This window comes from Crinia signifera, chromosome 4 (assembly GCF_055691185.1).
Source record: "Crinia signifera chromosome 4, ASM5569118v1, whole genome shotgun sequence".
NCBI lineage: Eukaryota > Metazoa > Chordata > Amphibia > Anura > Myobatrachidae > Crinia > Crinia signifera.
Genome location: NC_139220.1, coordinates 124604700 through 124621813, shown reverse-complemented (window position 1 = coordinate 124621813; position 17114 = coordinate 124604700). Strand labels below are relative to the sequence as shown.

The 17114-nt window shown below is 48.4% G+C and overlaps 1 long non-coding RNA gene across 1 annotated transcript; it reads right to left on the bottom strand.

The window, feature by feature from the left end:
• Positions 1–14379: 14379 nt before the first annotated feature.
• On the bottom strand, positions 14380–16077 carry LOC146072413 (uncharacterized). Its single transcript, XR_014473113.1, has 3 exons — positions 16033–16077; positions 14839–14919; positions 14380–14457 (listed from the first exon to the last, which is right to left on the bottom strand). It is a non-coding gene; the product is annotated as an uncharacterized LOC146072413 (long non-coding RNA).
• Between the last annotated feature and the right edge of the window lie 1037 nt (positions 16078–17114).

Sequence of the window (17114 nt, the reverse complement as noted above, 5' to 3'; positions counted from 1 at the left end):
AATACTGAATACTGTAGTAAACACTTTTATTGACAGCAGATGGATGATATGGCATACAGTACAATCAGTGGGGAAAAGGTAGCAAGGTACAGTACAGTACAGAATAGAAAAAAAAAAAAAATCACACACAGATTTTTTTTTTTTTTTAATTTGTTTGGGGTGGGGGTTCAGCAAGACACACAAATACAGTAAAACAGACTGTCTACAGTACAGTACATCGCACCGAATCAACATTTTTCTACTTGTTATCCACATGTACAGTAAAATACTTTTATTGACAACAGATGGATAATATGGCATACAGTACAATCAGAGGGGACAAGGTACAGTTCAGTAGCAAGGTGCATTACAGGACAGAATAATAAACAAAAGGTACTGTACAGCAGTGGTGCAGGTAGAATTTTTTTCTTGGTGGTACAGTACTCATGGGCTCTACCAAATACTGTATGGGTGTGGCCATGTGTCATGAGTGTTGGTGGTCACACAAAGCTAGAAGAGTGACTAAGGGCCTTATTCGAATTTACTCTTTCTGACAAAATTCTTCTTAGATGGACAAAACCATGTGCACTGCAGGTGGGGTAGATTTTACTATTGCAGAGAGAATTAGATTTGGGTGGGGTTTTTACTGTACTGTACTTCAAAGTACAGTACAGTAAGCTCTATATTGCAGTGTAACAATAAAGCAGTCAGTATTTTTCCTGCACAGAAACAAAATACTGTAACTCACCCAAATCTAATTCTCTCTGCTCATTATACTGCACATCTGCCCCACCTGCAGTTTTGTCCATCTAAGAAGAATTGTGACAGAAAGAGTGAATGCGAATAAGGCCCTAAATGACAATAGTGGCGTGGCATCAGGAGACAGGGAATGAGAAGCAGGAAATGACTGGGGGTCGGTTGGCTCTTGCTTGGCGGAGAGCTGGGCAGATTGTGCTTACAGTTGTGGAGCCTGCTCTTCATGCTATCGCCACTGCAGATGCCTGTCAGTGTGACAGGCTAAATCAGCAGTAGCGGTAGCTACGCCAATCATAACGCTGAGTGGGCGGGCTGCGGATGCATTATATTTAGACTTAAATTAAAAATAGAATTGACAGTGGGTCAGGGAGTAAGTGGTACTGCGTACCTGCAACATACTGTATTTCTTACAGGTACAGTACTCTGTACCACACCGTACCCCCTTGCTTGCAACACTGCTGTACAGTACTGTAACATCACACACACAACTTTTATTTTTATTATACAGTATTTTGGGGTGGGGGTTCATAGAGAAACACACAGAAAACAGACTGATTAAGTACTTCTATACTATTTTAATACAGTACTACATACCACTGGGTTGTCCATTTATTTTGACTATAACAGGCAATACTTTATATAGATGATTTATGCAATTATTACAAATGTCCGGTGTCAGCACTTCTTGCCAAAATTTACGGATCCCATCCAACAGCTGCTGTTTTGTTGTCGGCTTCGCAGTGTTCCTGATGTAATACTTCATTTGAGCCCATACCAATTCAATTGGATTCATGTCCGGGGATCTAAAGTAAACAGTATGATACAATAAAGGTATTTCAATAATGTTTCTTTTAGAACAGAAAAGCATACAATCTTGATAAAACCATAAAAGTACAGTACAATATTAAAGCAATACTCACTCTGGTGGTGTGCGTTCCCAATTGATGCCTTTCTCTTCCATGAATTTTGCAGAGGCAGAGTGTTTAGGATCATTGTCCTGGAATAGTCTATGATGCGATGGGAAACGTTTCCGCACATATGGCACCATACATCCCTCTACTATTCTTTCTTGAAAGAATTGTTTATCCATGATCCCTAGAGAAAAAAGCAGTATTGTTTATTAATAACCACTGCATTCAATTTTAATTATTGTAGTGTACAGTATAGTACATTATTTCTTACAAACACAGACAACGCATGGTACTGTATACTGTACACAGTAGTACTGTACTATACTGTACCTTCGAACATTAACAATGGGCCAGCTCCCAATCGTGATATGGCTCCCCATACGTGGACTTTCAGTGGATGCTTTGGCCGTGGCTTCAATGAGATATGGTCCTTCTTACGGAATGACATTCGCGAGAACCTCTCGAGTGCAATTGAGGATTCATCGGTGAAAAGGACATCCTGAAAAGTTTCACCGCTCTCAATCCAACGACGTGCCTGTTCCACTCTCTTCTCTTTGTTGACATCTCTAACCATGGGAGTTATCCTGTCAACAGCACAAAAATATACAGGTAATTTAATACAGTACTGTATTATAGACATCATTAAACAACCGTGCAGTACTGTATGCAAATAATGTAGGTATTAACCACTTGAGTGGTACTGTACTGAATGCCTGGAGATTTTCCGGATTCAGCTGTGCTGGTGCAGTGGGCTGTCCCGGAAAATCTCAAGGCATGCCACTATACAGTAGGTGTACGCCAGTGGTGTCCTTGTGTGCACCACTGGTGCAGCACCTCCAGTCAATTCCCCCACCCCTCCCCCACTGCCGGGTATGGTTGGTGCGGCTTGTGGGGGCTGGCGAGTGCTCAGGCCGAGTCCTCCAGAGCTGCCACGAAAATCCCTCATCATGACGCCATTGTCACTATGAGGAACAGTAGCATCAAGCTCTGCCGCCGCTGCCCTGGTACTGTAGGTTTGTACTGTCCCAGCAAAACCCACCACTCAAGGGGTTAATGTGAAATGGCGCGCATTACTGCTCTATACAAAACTCTTACTGTACTGTACCTTGTAGCACAATATTTCCATCCCATTTTCCGACGCATTTTTCGAATGCTGGTGAGTGATATGTCAAAATCATACTCTGTTTTGAAGATGTTTTTAATTTGTCGAGCAGAGATTTCATCATTCTCACGAGTTATTTTCTCCACAATTTTTTCAGCTCTCCTACAGTGCACACAGTAAATAAGAGTTAATGTACAGTACAGTACAGTACAAGGCAATGACTGAAACGTTTCATGTTCTATATTACTGTAGTACAGCAAAGGTTAATACTACTGGACATACTGTACAGTACAGTAGTTTATACAGTACCAGTTTAACAAACAATACAGTACAGTACATTACAGGTAATTTACTACACAACACTGATCTTACCAAGAGCACTTTGGAGCAAATATTTCCTTTCTGGCCGTTGTTCTCTCGAAAGCATGATAGCGCACTGTTTGTAAAGTGACTACAATCCCACTTTCCCTCAGCCAAGCCTGGATCTCTTTGGTAGTTTTATTTTCTTTTTTCATGTTTGCAATTATTTTGCTCATCGCCTTGTTGATCTTAACTGGCATTTTGGACAGCTGTACTAGAGACTTCCCTGTATGAAGAGAAGACAGTACATTTAGAAATACAGTACATGGACTTTTTCGCAATACAAATTACTATAGTACATTAAACATTTTTTTTAAAAAATGTTACAGTACCTTTACCCCCCCCCCCTCCCCCCCCCCCAAAAAAAAACAACGTTGGTGGTAATAATTGACAATGATGTACTGTACAGCACTCAGTTGCTAATGCGTCAACTTCTCGTTAGCTCGAGCGTCTCATTAGCTCAAGCGTCCCAGGCTCCGGGGAGGAGGGGTCGGTGTGCTATACGGGCAAGCGTCGGTCGCTCGATATACCGCCAAACGCCTAGGGGCCTCGTGGAAGCGGGGGGGAGGGAACACTGGGAGAGGTTTGGGAAAGGTTGGAAGCACAGAGAAAGGACGGGGAAACCAGGGCCGTGCGACGGGGAGCGGGCATACAGTAGCCCCGGGGAGGAGGGGCAGCGTCGCTCGAGAGCGCTCGAGGCAGTTTCGCTCGGAGGCAGGGTTACACAAAATGGCCGCCAAATGTCTACGGGCCTCGTGGAAGCGGGGGGGAGGGAACACTGGGAGAGGTTGGAAGCATGGCTGCACGGAGAAAAGACGGGGAAAGCAGGGCCGAGCGACGGGGAGCGGATACCGTCGTTGCTGCTCGAGCGTCTCATTAGCTCTAGCGTCCCATTAGCTCTAGCGTCCCATTAGCTCGAGCGTCCCAGGCTCCGGGGAGGAGGGGTCGGTGTGCTATACGGGCAAGCGTCGGTCGCTCGATATACCGCCAAACGCCTAGGGGCCTCGTGGAAGCGGGGGGGAGGGAACACTGGGAGAGGTTTGGGAAAGGTTGGAAGCACAGAGAAAGGGCGGGGAAACCAGGGCCGTGCGACGGGGAGCGGGCATACAGTAGCCCCGGGGAGGAGGGGCAGCGTCGCTCGAGAGCGCTCGAGGCAGTTTCGCTCGGAGGCAGGGTTACACAAAATGGCCGCCAAATGTCTACGGGCCTCGTGGAAGCGGGGGGGAGGGAACACTGGGAGAGGTTGGAGGCATGGCTGCACGGAGAAAAGACGGGGAAAGCAGGGCCGAGCGACGGGGAGCGGATACCGTCGTTGCTGCTCGAGCGTCTCATTAGCTCTAGCGTCCCATTAGCTCTAGCGTCCCATTAGCTCGAGCGTCCCAGGCTCCGGGGAGGAGGGGTCGGTGTGCTATACGGGCAAGCGTCGGTCGCTCGATATACCGCCAAACGCCTAGGGGCCTCGTGGAAGCGGGGGGGAGGGAACACTGGGAGAGGTTTGGGAAAGGTTGGAAGCACAGAGAAAGGGCGGGGAAACCAGGGCCGTGCGACGGGGAGCGGGCATACAGTAGCCCCGGGGAGGAGGGGCAGCGTCGCTCGAGAGCGCTCGAGGCAGTTTCGCTCGGAGGCAGGGTTACACAAAATGGCCACCAAATGTCTACGGGCCTCGTGGAAGCGGGGGGGAGGGAACACTGGGAGAGGTTTGGGAAAGGTTGGAAGCACAGAGAAAGGACGGGGAAACCAGGGCCGTGCGACGGGGAGCGGGCATACAGTAGCCCCGGGGAGGAGGGGCAGCGTCGCTCGAGAGCGCTCGAGGCAGTTTCGCTCGGAGGCAGGGTTACACAAAATGGCCGCCAAACGCCTAGGGGCCTCGTGGAAGCGGGGGGGAGGGAACACTGGGAGAGGTTTGGGAAAGGTTGGAAGCACAGAGAAAGGGCGGGGAAACCAGGGCCGTGCGACGGGGAGCGGGCATACAGTAGCCCCGGGGAGGAGGGGCAGCGTCGCTCGAGAGCGCTCGAGGCAGTTTCGCTCGGAGGCAGGGTTACACAAAATGGCCGCCAAACGCCATGGGGCCTCGTGGAAGCGGGGGGGAGGGAACACTGGGAGAGGTTTGGGAAAGGTTGGAAGCACAGAGAAAGGACGGGGAAACCAGGGCCGTGCGACGGGGAGCGGGCATACAGTAGCCCCGGGGAGGAGGGGCAGCGTCGCTCGAGAGCGCTCGAGGCAGTTTCGCTCGGAGGCAGGGTTACACAAAATGGCCGCCAAACGCCTAGGGGCCTCGTGGAAGCGGGGGGGAGGGAACACTGGGAGAGGTTTGGGAAAGGTTGGAAGCACAGAGAAAGGGCGGGGAAACCAGGGCCGTGCGACGGGGAGCGGGCATACAGTAGCCCCGGGGAGGAGGGGCAGCGTCGCTCGAGAGCGCTCGAGGCAGTTTCGCTCGGAGGCAGGGTTACACAAAATGGCCGCCAAATGTCTACGGGCCTCGTGGAAGCGGGGGGGAGGGAACACTGGGAGAGGTTGGAAGCATGGCTGCACGGAGAAAAGACGGGGAAAGCAGGGCCGAGCGACGGGGAGCGGATACCGTCGTTGCTGCTCGAGCGTCTCATTAGCTCGAGCGTCTCATTAGCTCGAGCGTCCCAGGCTCCGGGGAGGAGGGGTCGGTGTGCTATACGGGCAAGCGTCGGTCGCTCGATATACCGCCAAACGCCTAGGGGCCTCGTGGAAGGGGGGGGGGGGGAGGGAACACTGGGTGCAATGAGCGTTTACATACAGAATACAGTTTAAAAATAAGGTATATTTATATCGAAATACTGATAGAAAAAGATTTACCGTTCAGGAACTTTTGCTAGTAGCACTTGAAACCAGCCGAGTTCCGTGAGGCCAGCAAAGATTTCAAATGCAAGCAGAAGTACAGGAACGGTATTCGGAAGTACAGGAACGGTATCAGGAAACTTCAAGAAGTCTTGAGAGGAGAGGAGCCGAACAGCAAGTCTGCTTACGAGGAAACAGGTTTGCCGAGTGGTAGCTGGAGTGCCTGGGGACGCCCTTTTTATGTGAAACAAACAAAAGGTTTTTTCCACGCCCAAAGCAGGTCCTGTGATTGGATTATGGAAATTGTTCACGCCCCAAACATATCTGCAGAGACCAATCTCAGGGTCTGGATCTTGGGCGGGAAAAACCTTTTGTTTGTTTCACATAAAAAGGGCGTCCCCAGGCACTCCAGCTACCACTCGGCAAACCTGTTTCTTCGTAAGCTGACTTGCTGTTCGGCTCCTCTCCTCTCAAGACTTCTTGAAGTTTCCTGATACCGTTCCTGTACTTCCGAATACCGTTCCTGTACTTCTGCTTGCATTTGAAATCTTTGCTGGCCTCACGGAACTCGGCTGGTTTCAAGTGCTACTAGCAAAAGTTCCTGAACGGTAAATCTTTTTCTATCAGTATTTCGATATAAATATACCTTATTTTTAAACTGTATTCTGTATGTAAACGCTCATTGCACCCAGTGTTCCCTCTCCCCCCCCCCCTTCCACGAGGCCCCTAGGCGTTTGGCGGTATATCGAGCGACCGACGCTTGCCCGTATAGCACACCGACCCCTCCTCCCCGGAGCCTGGGACGCTCGAGCTAATGAGACGCTCGAGCTAATGAGACGCTCGAGCAGCAACGACGGTATCCGCTCCCCGTCGCTCGGCCCTGCTTTCCCCGTCTTTTCTCCGTGCAGCCATGCTTCCAACCTCTCCCAGTGTTCCCTCCCCCCCGCTTCCACGAGGCCCGTAGACATGTGGCGGCCATTTTGTGTAACCCTGCCTCGAGCGCTCGCGAGCGACGCTGCCCCTCCTCCCCGGGGCTACTGTATGCCCGCTCCCCGTCGCACGGCCCTGGTTTCCCCGTCCTTTCTCTGTGCTTCCAACCTTTCCCAAACCTCTCCCAGTGTTCCCTCCCCCCCGCTTCCACGAGGCCCCTAGGCGTTTGGCGGCATATCGAGCGACCGACGCTTGCCCGTATAGCACACCGACCCCTCCTCCCCGGAGCCTGGGACGCTCGAGCTAATGAGACGCTCGAGCTAATGAGACGCTCGAGCAGCAACGACGGTATCCGCTCCCCGTCGCTCGGCCCTGCTTTCCCCGTCTTTTCTCCGTGCAGCCATGCTTCCAACCTCTCCCAGTGTTCCCTCCCCCCCGCTTCCACGAGGCCCGTAGACATGTGGCGGCCATTTTGTGTAACCCTGCCTCCGAGCGAAACTGCCTCGAGCGCTCTCGAGCGACGCTGCCCCTCCTCCCCGGGGCTACTGTATGCCCGCTCCCCGTCGCACGGCCCTGGTTTCCCCGTCCTTTCTCTGTGCTTCCAACCTTTCCCAAACCTCTCCCAGTGTTCCCTCCCCCCCGCTTCCACGAGGCCCCTAGGCGTTTGGCGGCCATTTTGTGTAACCCTGCCTCCGAGCGAAACTGCCTCGAGCGCTCGCGAGCGACGCTGCCCCTCCTCCCCGGGGCTACTGTATGCCCGCTCCCCGTCGCACGGCCCTGGTTTCCCCGTCCTTTCTCTGTGCTTCCAACCTTTCCCAAACCTCTCCCAGTGTTCCCTCCCCCCCGCTTCCACGAGGCCCCTAGGCGTTTGGCGGTATATCGAGCGACCGACGCTTGCCCGTATAGCACACCGACCCCTCCTCCCCGGAGCCTGGGACGCTCGAGCTAATGGGACGCTAGAGCTAATGGGACGCTCGAGCTAATGAGACGCTCGAGCAGCAACGACGGTATCCGCTCCCCGTCGCTCGGCCCTGCTTTCCCCGTCTTTTCTCCGTGCAGCCATGCTTCCAACCTCTCCCAGTGTTCCCTCCCCCCCGCTTCCACGAGGCCCGTAGACATGTGGCGGCCATTTTGTGTAACCCTGCCTCCGAGCGAAACTGCCTCGAGCGCTCTCGAGCGACGCTGCCCCTCCTCCCCGGGGCTACTGTATGCCCGCTCCCCGTCGCACGGCCCTGGTTTCCCCGTCCTTTCTCTGTGCTTCCAACCTTTCCCAAACCTCTCCCAGTGTTCCCTCCCCCCCGCTTCCACGAGGCCCCTAGGCGTTTGGCGGTATATCGAGCGACCGACGCTTGCCCGTATAGCACACCGACCCCTCCTCCCCGGAGCCTGGGACGCTCGAGCTAATGGGACGCTCGAGCTAATGAGACGACGGTATCCGCTCCCCGTTGCTCGGTCCTGCTTTCCCCGTCTTTTCTACGTGCAGCCGTGCTTCCAACTTTTCCCAAACCTCTCCCAGTGTTCCCTCCCCCCCGCTTCCACGAGGCCCCTAGACATTTGGCGGCCATTTTGTGTAACTCTATTAACATATTACTTAAACAGTAAAGATGGCCCCCCTGCAGCTCTGGGCCCCATAGCAGCTGCACCCCTTGCACCTACTGTATGGTACAGTAGTTACGGCCATGACAGTACAGTACATACAGTACTGTACAGTCATGTACTGTACTGTAATCTACTGGACATTATTGTGCTACTGTAAAACTGCTTTACTGGATAGTGGAACACAATTTCATGTGTAATTATTTTATTGTAGACAAACAACAATGAATGTATCAAGTGCAACATTCTATGGAAAACGCAGTGCACGTTCCAACAAGAGACAATTGGCCTTGGCTGCAATGGTTCCACAGTGTGCACCCAAAAAGGCAAAGAAGACTACTGCCAAAAAAGAGAACATTCCAGTCACAGTAAAGCCAAGGAAAAATGCCAAGGCAAAGAATGGTGTTTTAGAGCAGATTGTAGGTAACGATAACAATGTCCCTTTCTCTATTACAGATATTGAAGCTGGTCCTTCATACAAGGAGACTGTGTTGGCTAAAGATGTACCTGTACCAGTGGTCAGCATTGATCAAACACTGGTACAGGCAGTAAGTATTGATCCAAATGAGGAGTTTGTTGTTTTGGATTTTGTTTCGACCCCAGGTCTAGAAGGACATTCTTCACCAAGAAGAAAGCTGGATTTTGGAAATCTTTCAGGAACAAAAGAATTGATGGACAACCTGCAAGACGACCATGGTGCACAGGAGCTTCAAGAAAAGGTACATCGGCTGGAGATCGAAAATGCTGTATTAAAAGATACATTGAAGAACACCGTTGAATCAATGAAGGAGGTCCTCATTGAATCAGTGAAAGAAGACCTCATCAAATCGGTAAGTAATACCATCATGACATCAGTCAATACCCTCATCGAATCAGCGACTCACACCATCACAACATCAGTGAATGACCGGATCATCTGCGCAATGGAAGACATCATCGTTAACACAGTGAAAAAAGCAACACCACAAACCCATGAAGTAGCTGTGCAGATGTGTCGAATTGAAGATGGACCTGGCAGAATAGATGCACTCTGCGAATTGGATGAACCGGGTGAAGTGAATTCATTTGGCGAACTGGGTGCACTCGGTGGATTGGATGGCCCGGGCGAAGTGTCTACATTCAGCGAACTGGGTGCACTCTGTGAAGTGGATTTTGGCGGCGAAGTGAATGCACCCAGTGAAGTGGACACCACAATAGTCGTGAATAGACACGTAGAACTGCCTTCTACAGCACACCAAGTGCTGGACTTTGGTGAAGTGACTCTGCAGCTTCCTCGAGCACCCACTCAGTGCAGCACCCCTGCAGAGCCAGACAACGAGACAGACTGTGGACCTGTTCTGCCCAATATTCCACTGTGCGACATCACAGATGCAACGGACGACCTGCTTTATGGAAAGGCACATGAACAACTGAACAGATATGCACAATTTATTTTTCAAGAACATGTGCCACATGACCTTTATTTGTCATGGGCAAACCATGTGAATTACAATGGGAAGAATGGGAAATCTGCACTGCCAAAAAATGTAAGAAAAGACATCATGAGAAGATGTGGCAAACGGATTGTACTTCAGAAGCACCATAGAACTTCCATCATCAATACCATCAACGGACTACTACGAATGAAGAGGAGAACAGCATGGAGACGCCTCGATCATGTAAGGCAACCGTTACCACCGTTGCCAACAGTTTGCCCTCCCTTGTGCACAACTCGGTGATGAAGCAGTGGTGTTACTGTACTGTACTTTTAACCGAATACTGAATTTTCCGTGAGTTTGTCTCAGTTCCTTCAAAAGTAAACCTACAGTAAAACAAAACATACTGTACAGTACAAATATACATTACTACTGTATACAGGAATAACAACAAAACATGATATCATTAAAAAAAAAAAAAAAAAAAAAATAATAATAATAATAATAATAAAAAAGTTGCAAAGTGTTTCTCTTCACCGGTCAGTTTTCCGAGTGTGTGTGCTGCTGTTCCTACACCCCACCCCAAAGACAGTACTGTAAATCTAAAAAAAAAAATTACCCAAAACAAAAATTAATAATAATAATAAAAAAATAAAAAAAAATACCTGTACAAAATTCCAAAAAGCAAAAAAAAAGTTGTGTGTTTTGCTAACATGGTTTTTCTTGTTCTGTGTCGTGGTTACCTTTTTCCCCACTGCATCCAATATTTTCCTTCAGCAGGCTTACTGTACAGTACCTCTGTGTGTGTCAGTGTTCCAAAGTAATGGTAACCCCCTCCATCCCTCCAAAAAAAGGAAAAAAAACCCCCAAAAAAATACAAAATTCCAAAAAGCAAAAAAAATAGTTGTGTGTTTTGTTATCATGGTTTTCATCGTTCTGTGTCGTGGTTACCTTTTTCCCCACTGCGTCTGATATTTTCCTTCAGCAGGCTTACTGTACAGTACCTCTGTGTGTGTAAGTGTTCCAAAGTAATGGTAACCCCCTCCATCCCTCCAAAAAAAGGAAAAAAAACCCCCCAAAAAATACAAAATTCCAAAAAGCAAAAAAAATAGTTGTGTGTTTTGTTATCATGGTTTTCATCGTTCTGTGTCGTGGTTACCTTTTTCCCCACTGCGTCTGATATTTTCCTTCAGCAGGCTTACTGTATAGTACCTCGGTGTGTGTCAGTGTTCCAAAGTAATGGTAACCCCCTCCATCCCTCCAAAAAAGGGAAAAAAAACCAAAAAAATACAAAATTCCAAAAAGCAAAAAAAAAGTTGTGTGTTTTGTTAACATGGTTTTTCTTGTTCTGTGTCGTGGTTACCTTTTTCCCCACTGCATCCAATATTTTCCTTCAGCAGGCTTACCTCGGTGTGTGTCAGTGTTCCAAAGTAATGGTAACCCCCTCCATCCCTCCAAAAAAGGGAAAAAAAACCCCAAAAAATACAAAATTCCAAAAAGCAAAAAAAAAGTTGTGTGTTTTGTTAACATGGTTTTTCTTGTTCTGTGTCGTGGTTACCTTTTTCCCCACTGCATCCAATATTTTCCTTCAGCAGGCTTACTGTACAGTACCTGTGTGTGTCAGTGTTCCAAAGTAATGGTAACCCCCTCCATCCCTCCAAAAAAAGGAAAAAAAAAAACAAAAAAAATACAAAATTCCAAAAAGCAAAAAAAAAGTTGTGTGTTTTGTTATCATGGTTTTCATCGTTCTGTGTCGTGGTTACCTTTTTCCCCACTGCGTCCGATATTTTCCTTCAGCAGGCTTACTGTATAGTACCTCGGTGTGTGTCAGTGTTCCAAAGTAATGGTAACCCCCTCCATCCCTCCAAAAAAGGGAAAAAAAACCAAAAAAATACAAAATTCCAAAAAGCAAAAAAAAAGTTGTGTGTTTTGTTAACATGGTTTTTCTTGTTCTGTGTCGTGGTTACCTTTTTCCCCACTGCATCCAATATTTTCCTTCAGCAGGCTTACCTCGGTGTGTGTCAGTGTTCCAAAGTAATGGTAACCCCCTCCATCCCTCCAAAAAAGGGAAAAAAAACCCAAAAAATACAAAATTCCAAAAAGCAAAAAAAAAAGTTGTGTGTTTTGTTAACATGGTTTTTCTTGTTCTGTGTCGTGGTTACCTTTTTCCCCACTGCATCCAATATTTTCCTTCAGCAGGCTTACTGTTCAGTACCTCTGTGTGTGTCAGTGTTCCAAAGTAATGGTAACCCCCTCCATCCCTCCAACCCAAAAAAATAAAAAATTCCAAAAAAAAAAAATTGTGTCTTCCTCACCTTGTAACCTTTTCCCCACTGATTGGACTACTGTACTGTACAGTATATCCCTTGTCGCACATGTGCTGTCAATAAAGAGACAATACTACAGTAGTGAACATACAGTAAACCCTTTTATGTACAGCATACTGTAAATTAAAAATAAAAAATTACAGCCGTTGGAAGGTCACCGTAAAAGCATGGTCCACGAGCTGGTGCATGATGGCTTCTATGTTGGCCATGGTGCGATGGAAGTTTTCTGTTGGGGAATAAAAAGGATACTGTAGTATTACTGTACGATACAGTAAGCAAAAAACTACTGTACTTTAAGAAACATACAGTACAGTACTGTACTGTAACTACAGTACAGTATAGAAACATACTGTAGGGGAAAAAGGGACCTTTTCATTTCCCTACTATCCAATTACAGTACACATGGAGTTGGATATACTGTACTGTAAACCCGAAGCGTGGCGAGCACACGCGGATTCGTTAAAAAGTACAGTATTCCACGCTCTATCGTGGGGCGCCACGCTTCGGGCTTGGCCAGGTTTACAGTACAGTACATATATCCAACTCCGTGCGTAGTTCGATAGTAGGGAAATGAACAGGTCCCTTTTTTCCGATAAAATTCTACGTACTGTATGTTAAAATGGACTCAGTCCATTTTAACATTGCATCCTATGTAAAAATAGGGACGATCGCGTTGGTTGCATCACATGCGATTTTTTCGGATGTGATGTGATCGACGAGATTATCGTGTCTGCCTAAATTTAAGGTCACTAAAATCTAGAGGTCACAAAAATCAGCATTCCAGTTACTACTGTACCTACAGTACAGTGCAATATGATTTACCTCTGGATACTGGGTCCTCGGGGAGAGGATGGCTGTTTGCCACAGATCTGCAGACAAACCGAATCATCCTATGGAAAAGTGGCCAGAGAAGCCGCAGCCTCTCACGGTTGTCTGTGAAAATGCAAAGTACAGTACAGTGAAAAACTGTAGGTTTGTTTGCAGAGGTCACGCTGCGCAGAGCCAAGGACGCCGCCCCCGCCCCCCGCAGGACGCCGGACATCCCTCCCGACGCCCACCGCTCACCGCCACAGCCCGCCCGCCCCCCCCGACAGGCTCCCCGGCCGCACCGCAATGTACAGTACAGTAAGTACAGTAGATATGCGGGGCGGCCGGGGAGTTTTTTTTTTTTTTTAATGGGGAGCGAATCATGGGATTGAAAAAATGCCCCGGGATTGGCCACCCTAGTCGCCATGCTGGGAGGAGAGGGGAAGTCGTATGGACAGTATAATCCATGTACAGTAGCCCCTTTTTCAGTGACTCCATGCTGTCTCTGTCCCAGATGAAATCAGAGTAATGTACAGTACTGTACAGTACTTACCAGCTGCCACTGGCCTGGGGTGGGATGGTTCGGTTGGTCTGCGGGGGCGGGGGCGGAGGGTCATGTGTATGGGTGGGACTGCAGAAAAGAACAGAAAAAGAGGTTAGTTTGCAACATATTGTAATTTACTGTACAGTGTTATGGTCACCAAAATCTATTTTGGCTGAGGCATCCAGATGTGCCACATGGTTGGACCCCAGATACAGTACAGTAGGTACCGTATAAGGTACACACAATGACATGGACCCTTTTTCCCATACAATTCTACTGTATGTTGAATCGTATGGAAAATCGCATCGCATACAATTTGGGCGCATGTGATGCGATAATCACATTGAATCGGATTGTACTGTATGCCTTAAATTAAGGCATACAGTACAATCGTACAATAATATCGGGCGTGCAGATACAGCATTACACCAGTACTGTACAGTACCTACAATACTGTACTTACCGACCGCGCTTGGACTAGGCTCCAGCAGGGTGGCGGCGAGGGTGGCCCTCTCCTCGAGGTGGGGGGGGAAGCTTTCAGATGCTGCAAATGTACAAAAAAGACGAAATAAAGACACTGTACAGTATAATCTCAAGCAGGGGTGTTTTTCAACAGGCTCCAGCAGGAACTGATGCCGGGGAGTTTTTTTTTTTTTTTAATGGGGAGCGAATCATGGGATTGAAAAAATGCCCCGGGATTGGCCACCCTAGTCGCCATGCTGGGAGGAGAGGGGAAGTCGTATGGACAGTATAATCCATGTACAGTAGCCCCTTTTTCAGTGACTCCATGCTGTCTCTGTCCCAGATGAAATCAGAGTAATGTACAGTACTGTACAGTACTTACCAGCTGCCACTGGCCTGGGGTGGGATGGTTCGGTTGGTCTGCGGGGGCGGGGGCGGAGGGTCATGTGTATGGGTGGGACTGCAGAAAAGAACAGAAAAAGAGGTTAGTTTGCAACATATTGTAATTTACTGTACAGTGTTATGGTCACCAAAATCTATTTTGGCTGAGGCATCCAGATGTGCCACATGGTTGGACCCCAGATACAGTACAGTAGGTACCGTATAAGGTACACACAATGACATGGACCCTTTTTCCCATACAATTCTACTGTATGTTGAATCGTATGGAAAATCGCATCGCATACAATTTGGGCGCATGTGATGCGATAATCACATTGAATCGGATTGTACTGTATGCCTTAAATTAAGGCATACAGTACAATCGTACAATAATATCGGGCGTGCAGATACAGCATTACACCAGTACTGTACAGTACCTACTGTACAATACTGTACTTACCGACCGCGCTTGGACTAGGCTCCGGCAGGGTGGCGGCGAGGGTGGCCCTCTCCTCGAGGTGGGGGGGGAAGCTTTCAGATGCTGCAAATGTACAAAAAAGACGAAATACTGTAAAGACACTGTACAGTATAATCTCAAGCAGGGGTGTTTTTCAACAGGCTCCAGCAGGAACTGATGCCCTTATTCTGCCTCCTACAGTAGATGGACAAACCCATGTGCACTGCAGGGGAGGCAGTGCAAAATGACACACCCAAATCTAACTGCACAAGTACTGTATAGTAACACTGCCTCACCAGGGGCCAGATTCTATAAGCTTTAAAAGTGATAAGTTTCACAGTGATAAACAGCCAGCCAATCAGCTCCTACCTGCCATGTCACAGACTGTGTTTGAAAAATAACAGGCAGGAGCTGATTGGCTGGCTGTTTATCACTGTGAAACTTATCTCTTTTGAAGCTTATAGAATCTGGCCCCTGATGAGCACATGGGTTTGTCCATCTACAGTAAGAAGGATTTTGCCAGAGAGTGAAGCAGGTGTTACACAGTACACATGTCGGTCCCACAGATACTGTACTGTACTATACAGTATTTTCCGTTGCACAAGGTGGACCCACAGTTACAGTACTGTGCAGTACAGTATATGGCACACATGTGGGCACCACAAGTACTGTACTGTACTTTGCTGTACAGCAGGGGCGGACAAACCGGTCCTCAAGATCTACCAACGGTCCAGGTTTTCCATATCACCAAGCTGGAGCACAGCTGCAGTCATTACTACAGTACAGTAACTGTCACATTTTCAAACCTGCTGCATTCATTCCTACTATACAGATCCACGGGTTGCCTGAAAAACATGAACTGTTGGTACTGTAGATCTTGAGGAAAGGTTTGGCCACCCCTGCTGTACAGTATGTACAGTACTGTACAGTATTAGAGGGTTCACATGGTGGGCCCACAGATGTGATTAAGTACACATGTTGGGCCCACAATTACTGTAATATCCGGTACATGCGGTGTGCTGTTGTACAGTACAATACTGTACTTACCATCTGCACTGGGCAACTCCTGCTCCTCCTCCTCCTCACTGGTATCAATCACCAGGCGTCCTGTGTGTAAAAGATGGAGTACGTATCAAGTATCGTCATACAGTATACAGTTAAATAATAGTAGAAAATAGTGACCATAACAATGATTACCACTATCAGAGCTGTCTGGGCTCAGAGACTCCTCCTCCAGCTGGGTGGGGGCAGAGGTGGCCCTCTCCTCCTGGGTGGCGGCAGGGAGGCTTTCTGGAGCTGCAAATGTCAAAAAAAAAAAGGACAAAATAAAGAGGCTGTATCGTGCAAGCAGGGGTATTTTTGAACAGGCTCCAGCAGGAACTGATGCCCTTACTCTGCTTCACTCTCTGACAAAATCCTCCCCACAGTAGATGGACAAACCCATGTGCACAGCAGGCGAGGCAGTGCAAAATGACACACCCAAATCTACTGTACAGTACATACTGTAATTCTCTCTGCGCAAGTCCAGTAACACCTGCCTCACCTGCAGTGCACATGGGTTTGTCCATCCAAGAAGGATTTTGTCAGAGAGTGAAGAAGAACAAGGGCCTCAGTACATGCTGGAGCCTGTTCAAAAATACTTTTCCGGTACAGATGGTGAGAGCCCTGGTGTTATACTGTACAATACTTACCAACCGCGCTCAGAGACTCCTCCTCCAGCTGGGTGGGGGCAGAGGTGGCCCTCTCCTCCTGGGTGGCGGCAGGGAGGCTTTCTGGAGCTGCAAATGTCAAAAAAAAAAGGACAAAATAAAGAGGCTGTATCGTGCAAGCAGGGGTATTTTTGAACAGGCTCCAGCAGGAACTGATGCCCTTACTCTGCTTCACTCTCTGACAAAATCCTCCCCACAGTAGATGGACAAACCCATGTGCACAGCAGGCGAGGCAGTGCAAAATGACACACCCAAATCTACTGTACAGTACATACTGTAATTCTCTCTGCGCAAGTCCAGTAACACCTGCCTCACCTGCAGTGCACATGGGTTTGTCCATCCAAGAAGGATTTTGTCAGAGAGTGAAGAAGAACAAGGGCCTCAGTACATGCTGGAGCCTGTTCAAAAATACTTTTCCGGTACAGATGGTGAGAGCCCTGGTGTTATACTGTACAATACTTACCAACCGCGCTCAGAGACTCCTCCTCCAGCTGGGTGGGGGCAGAGGTGGCCCTCTCCTCCTGGGTGGCGGCAGGGAGGCTTTCTGGAGCTGCAAATGTCAAAAAAAAA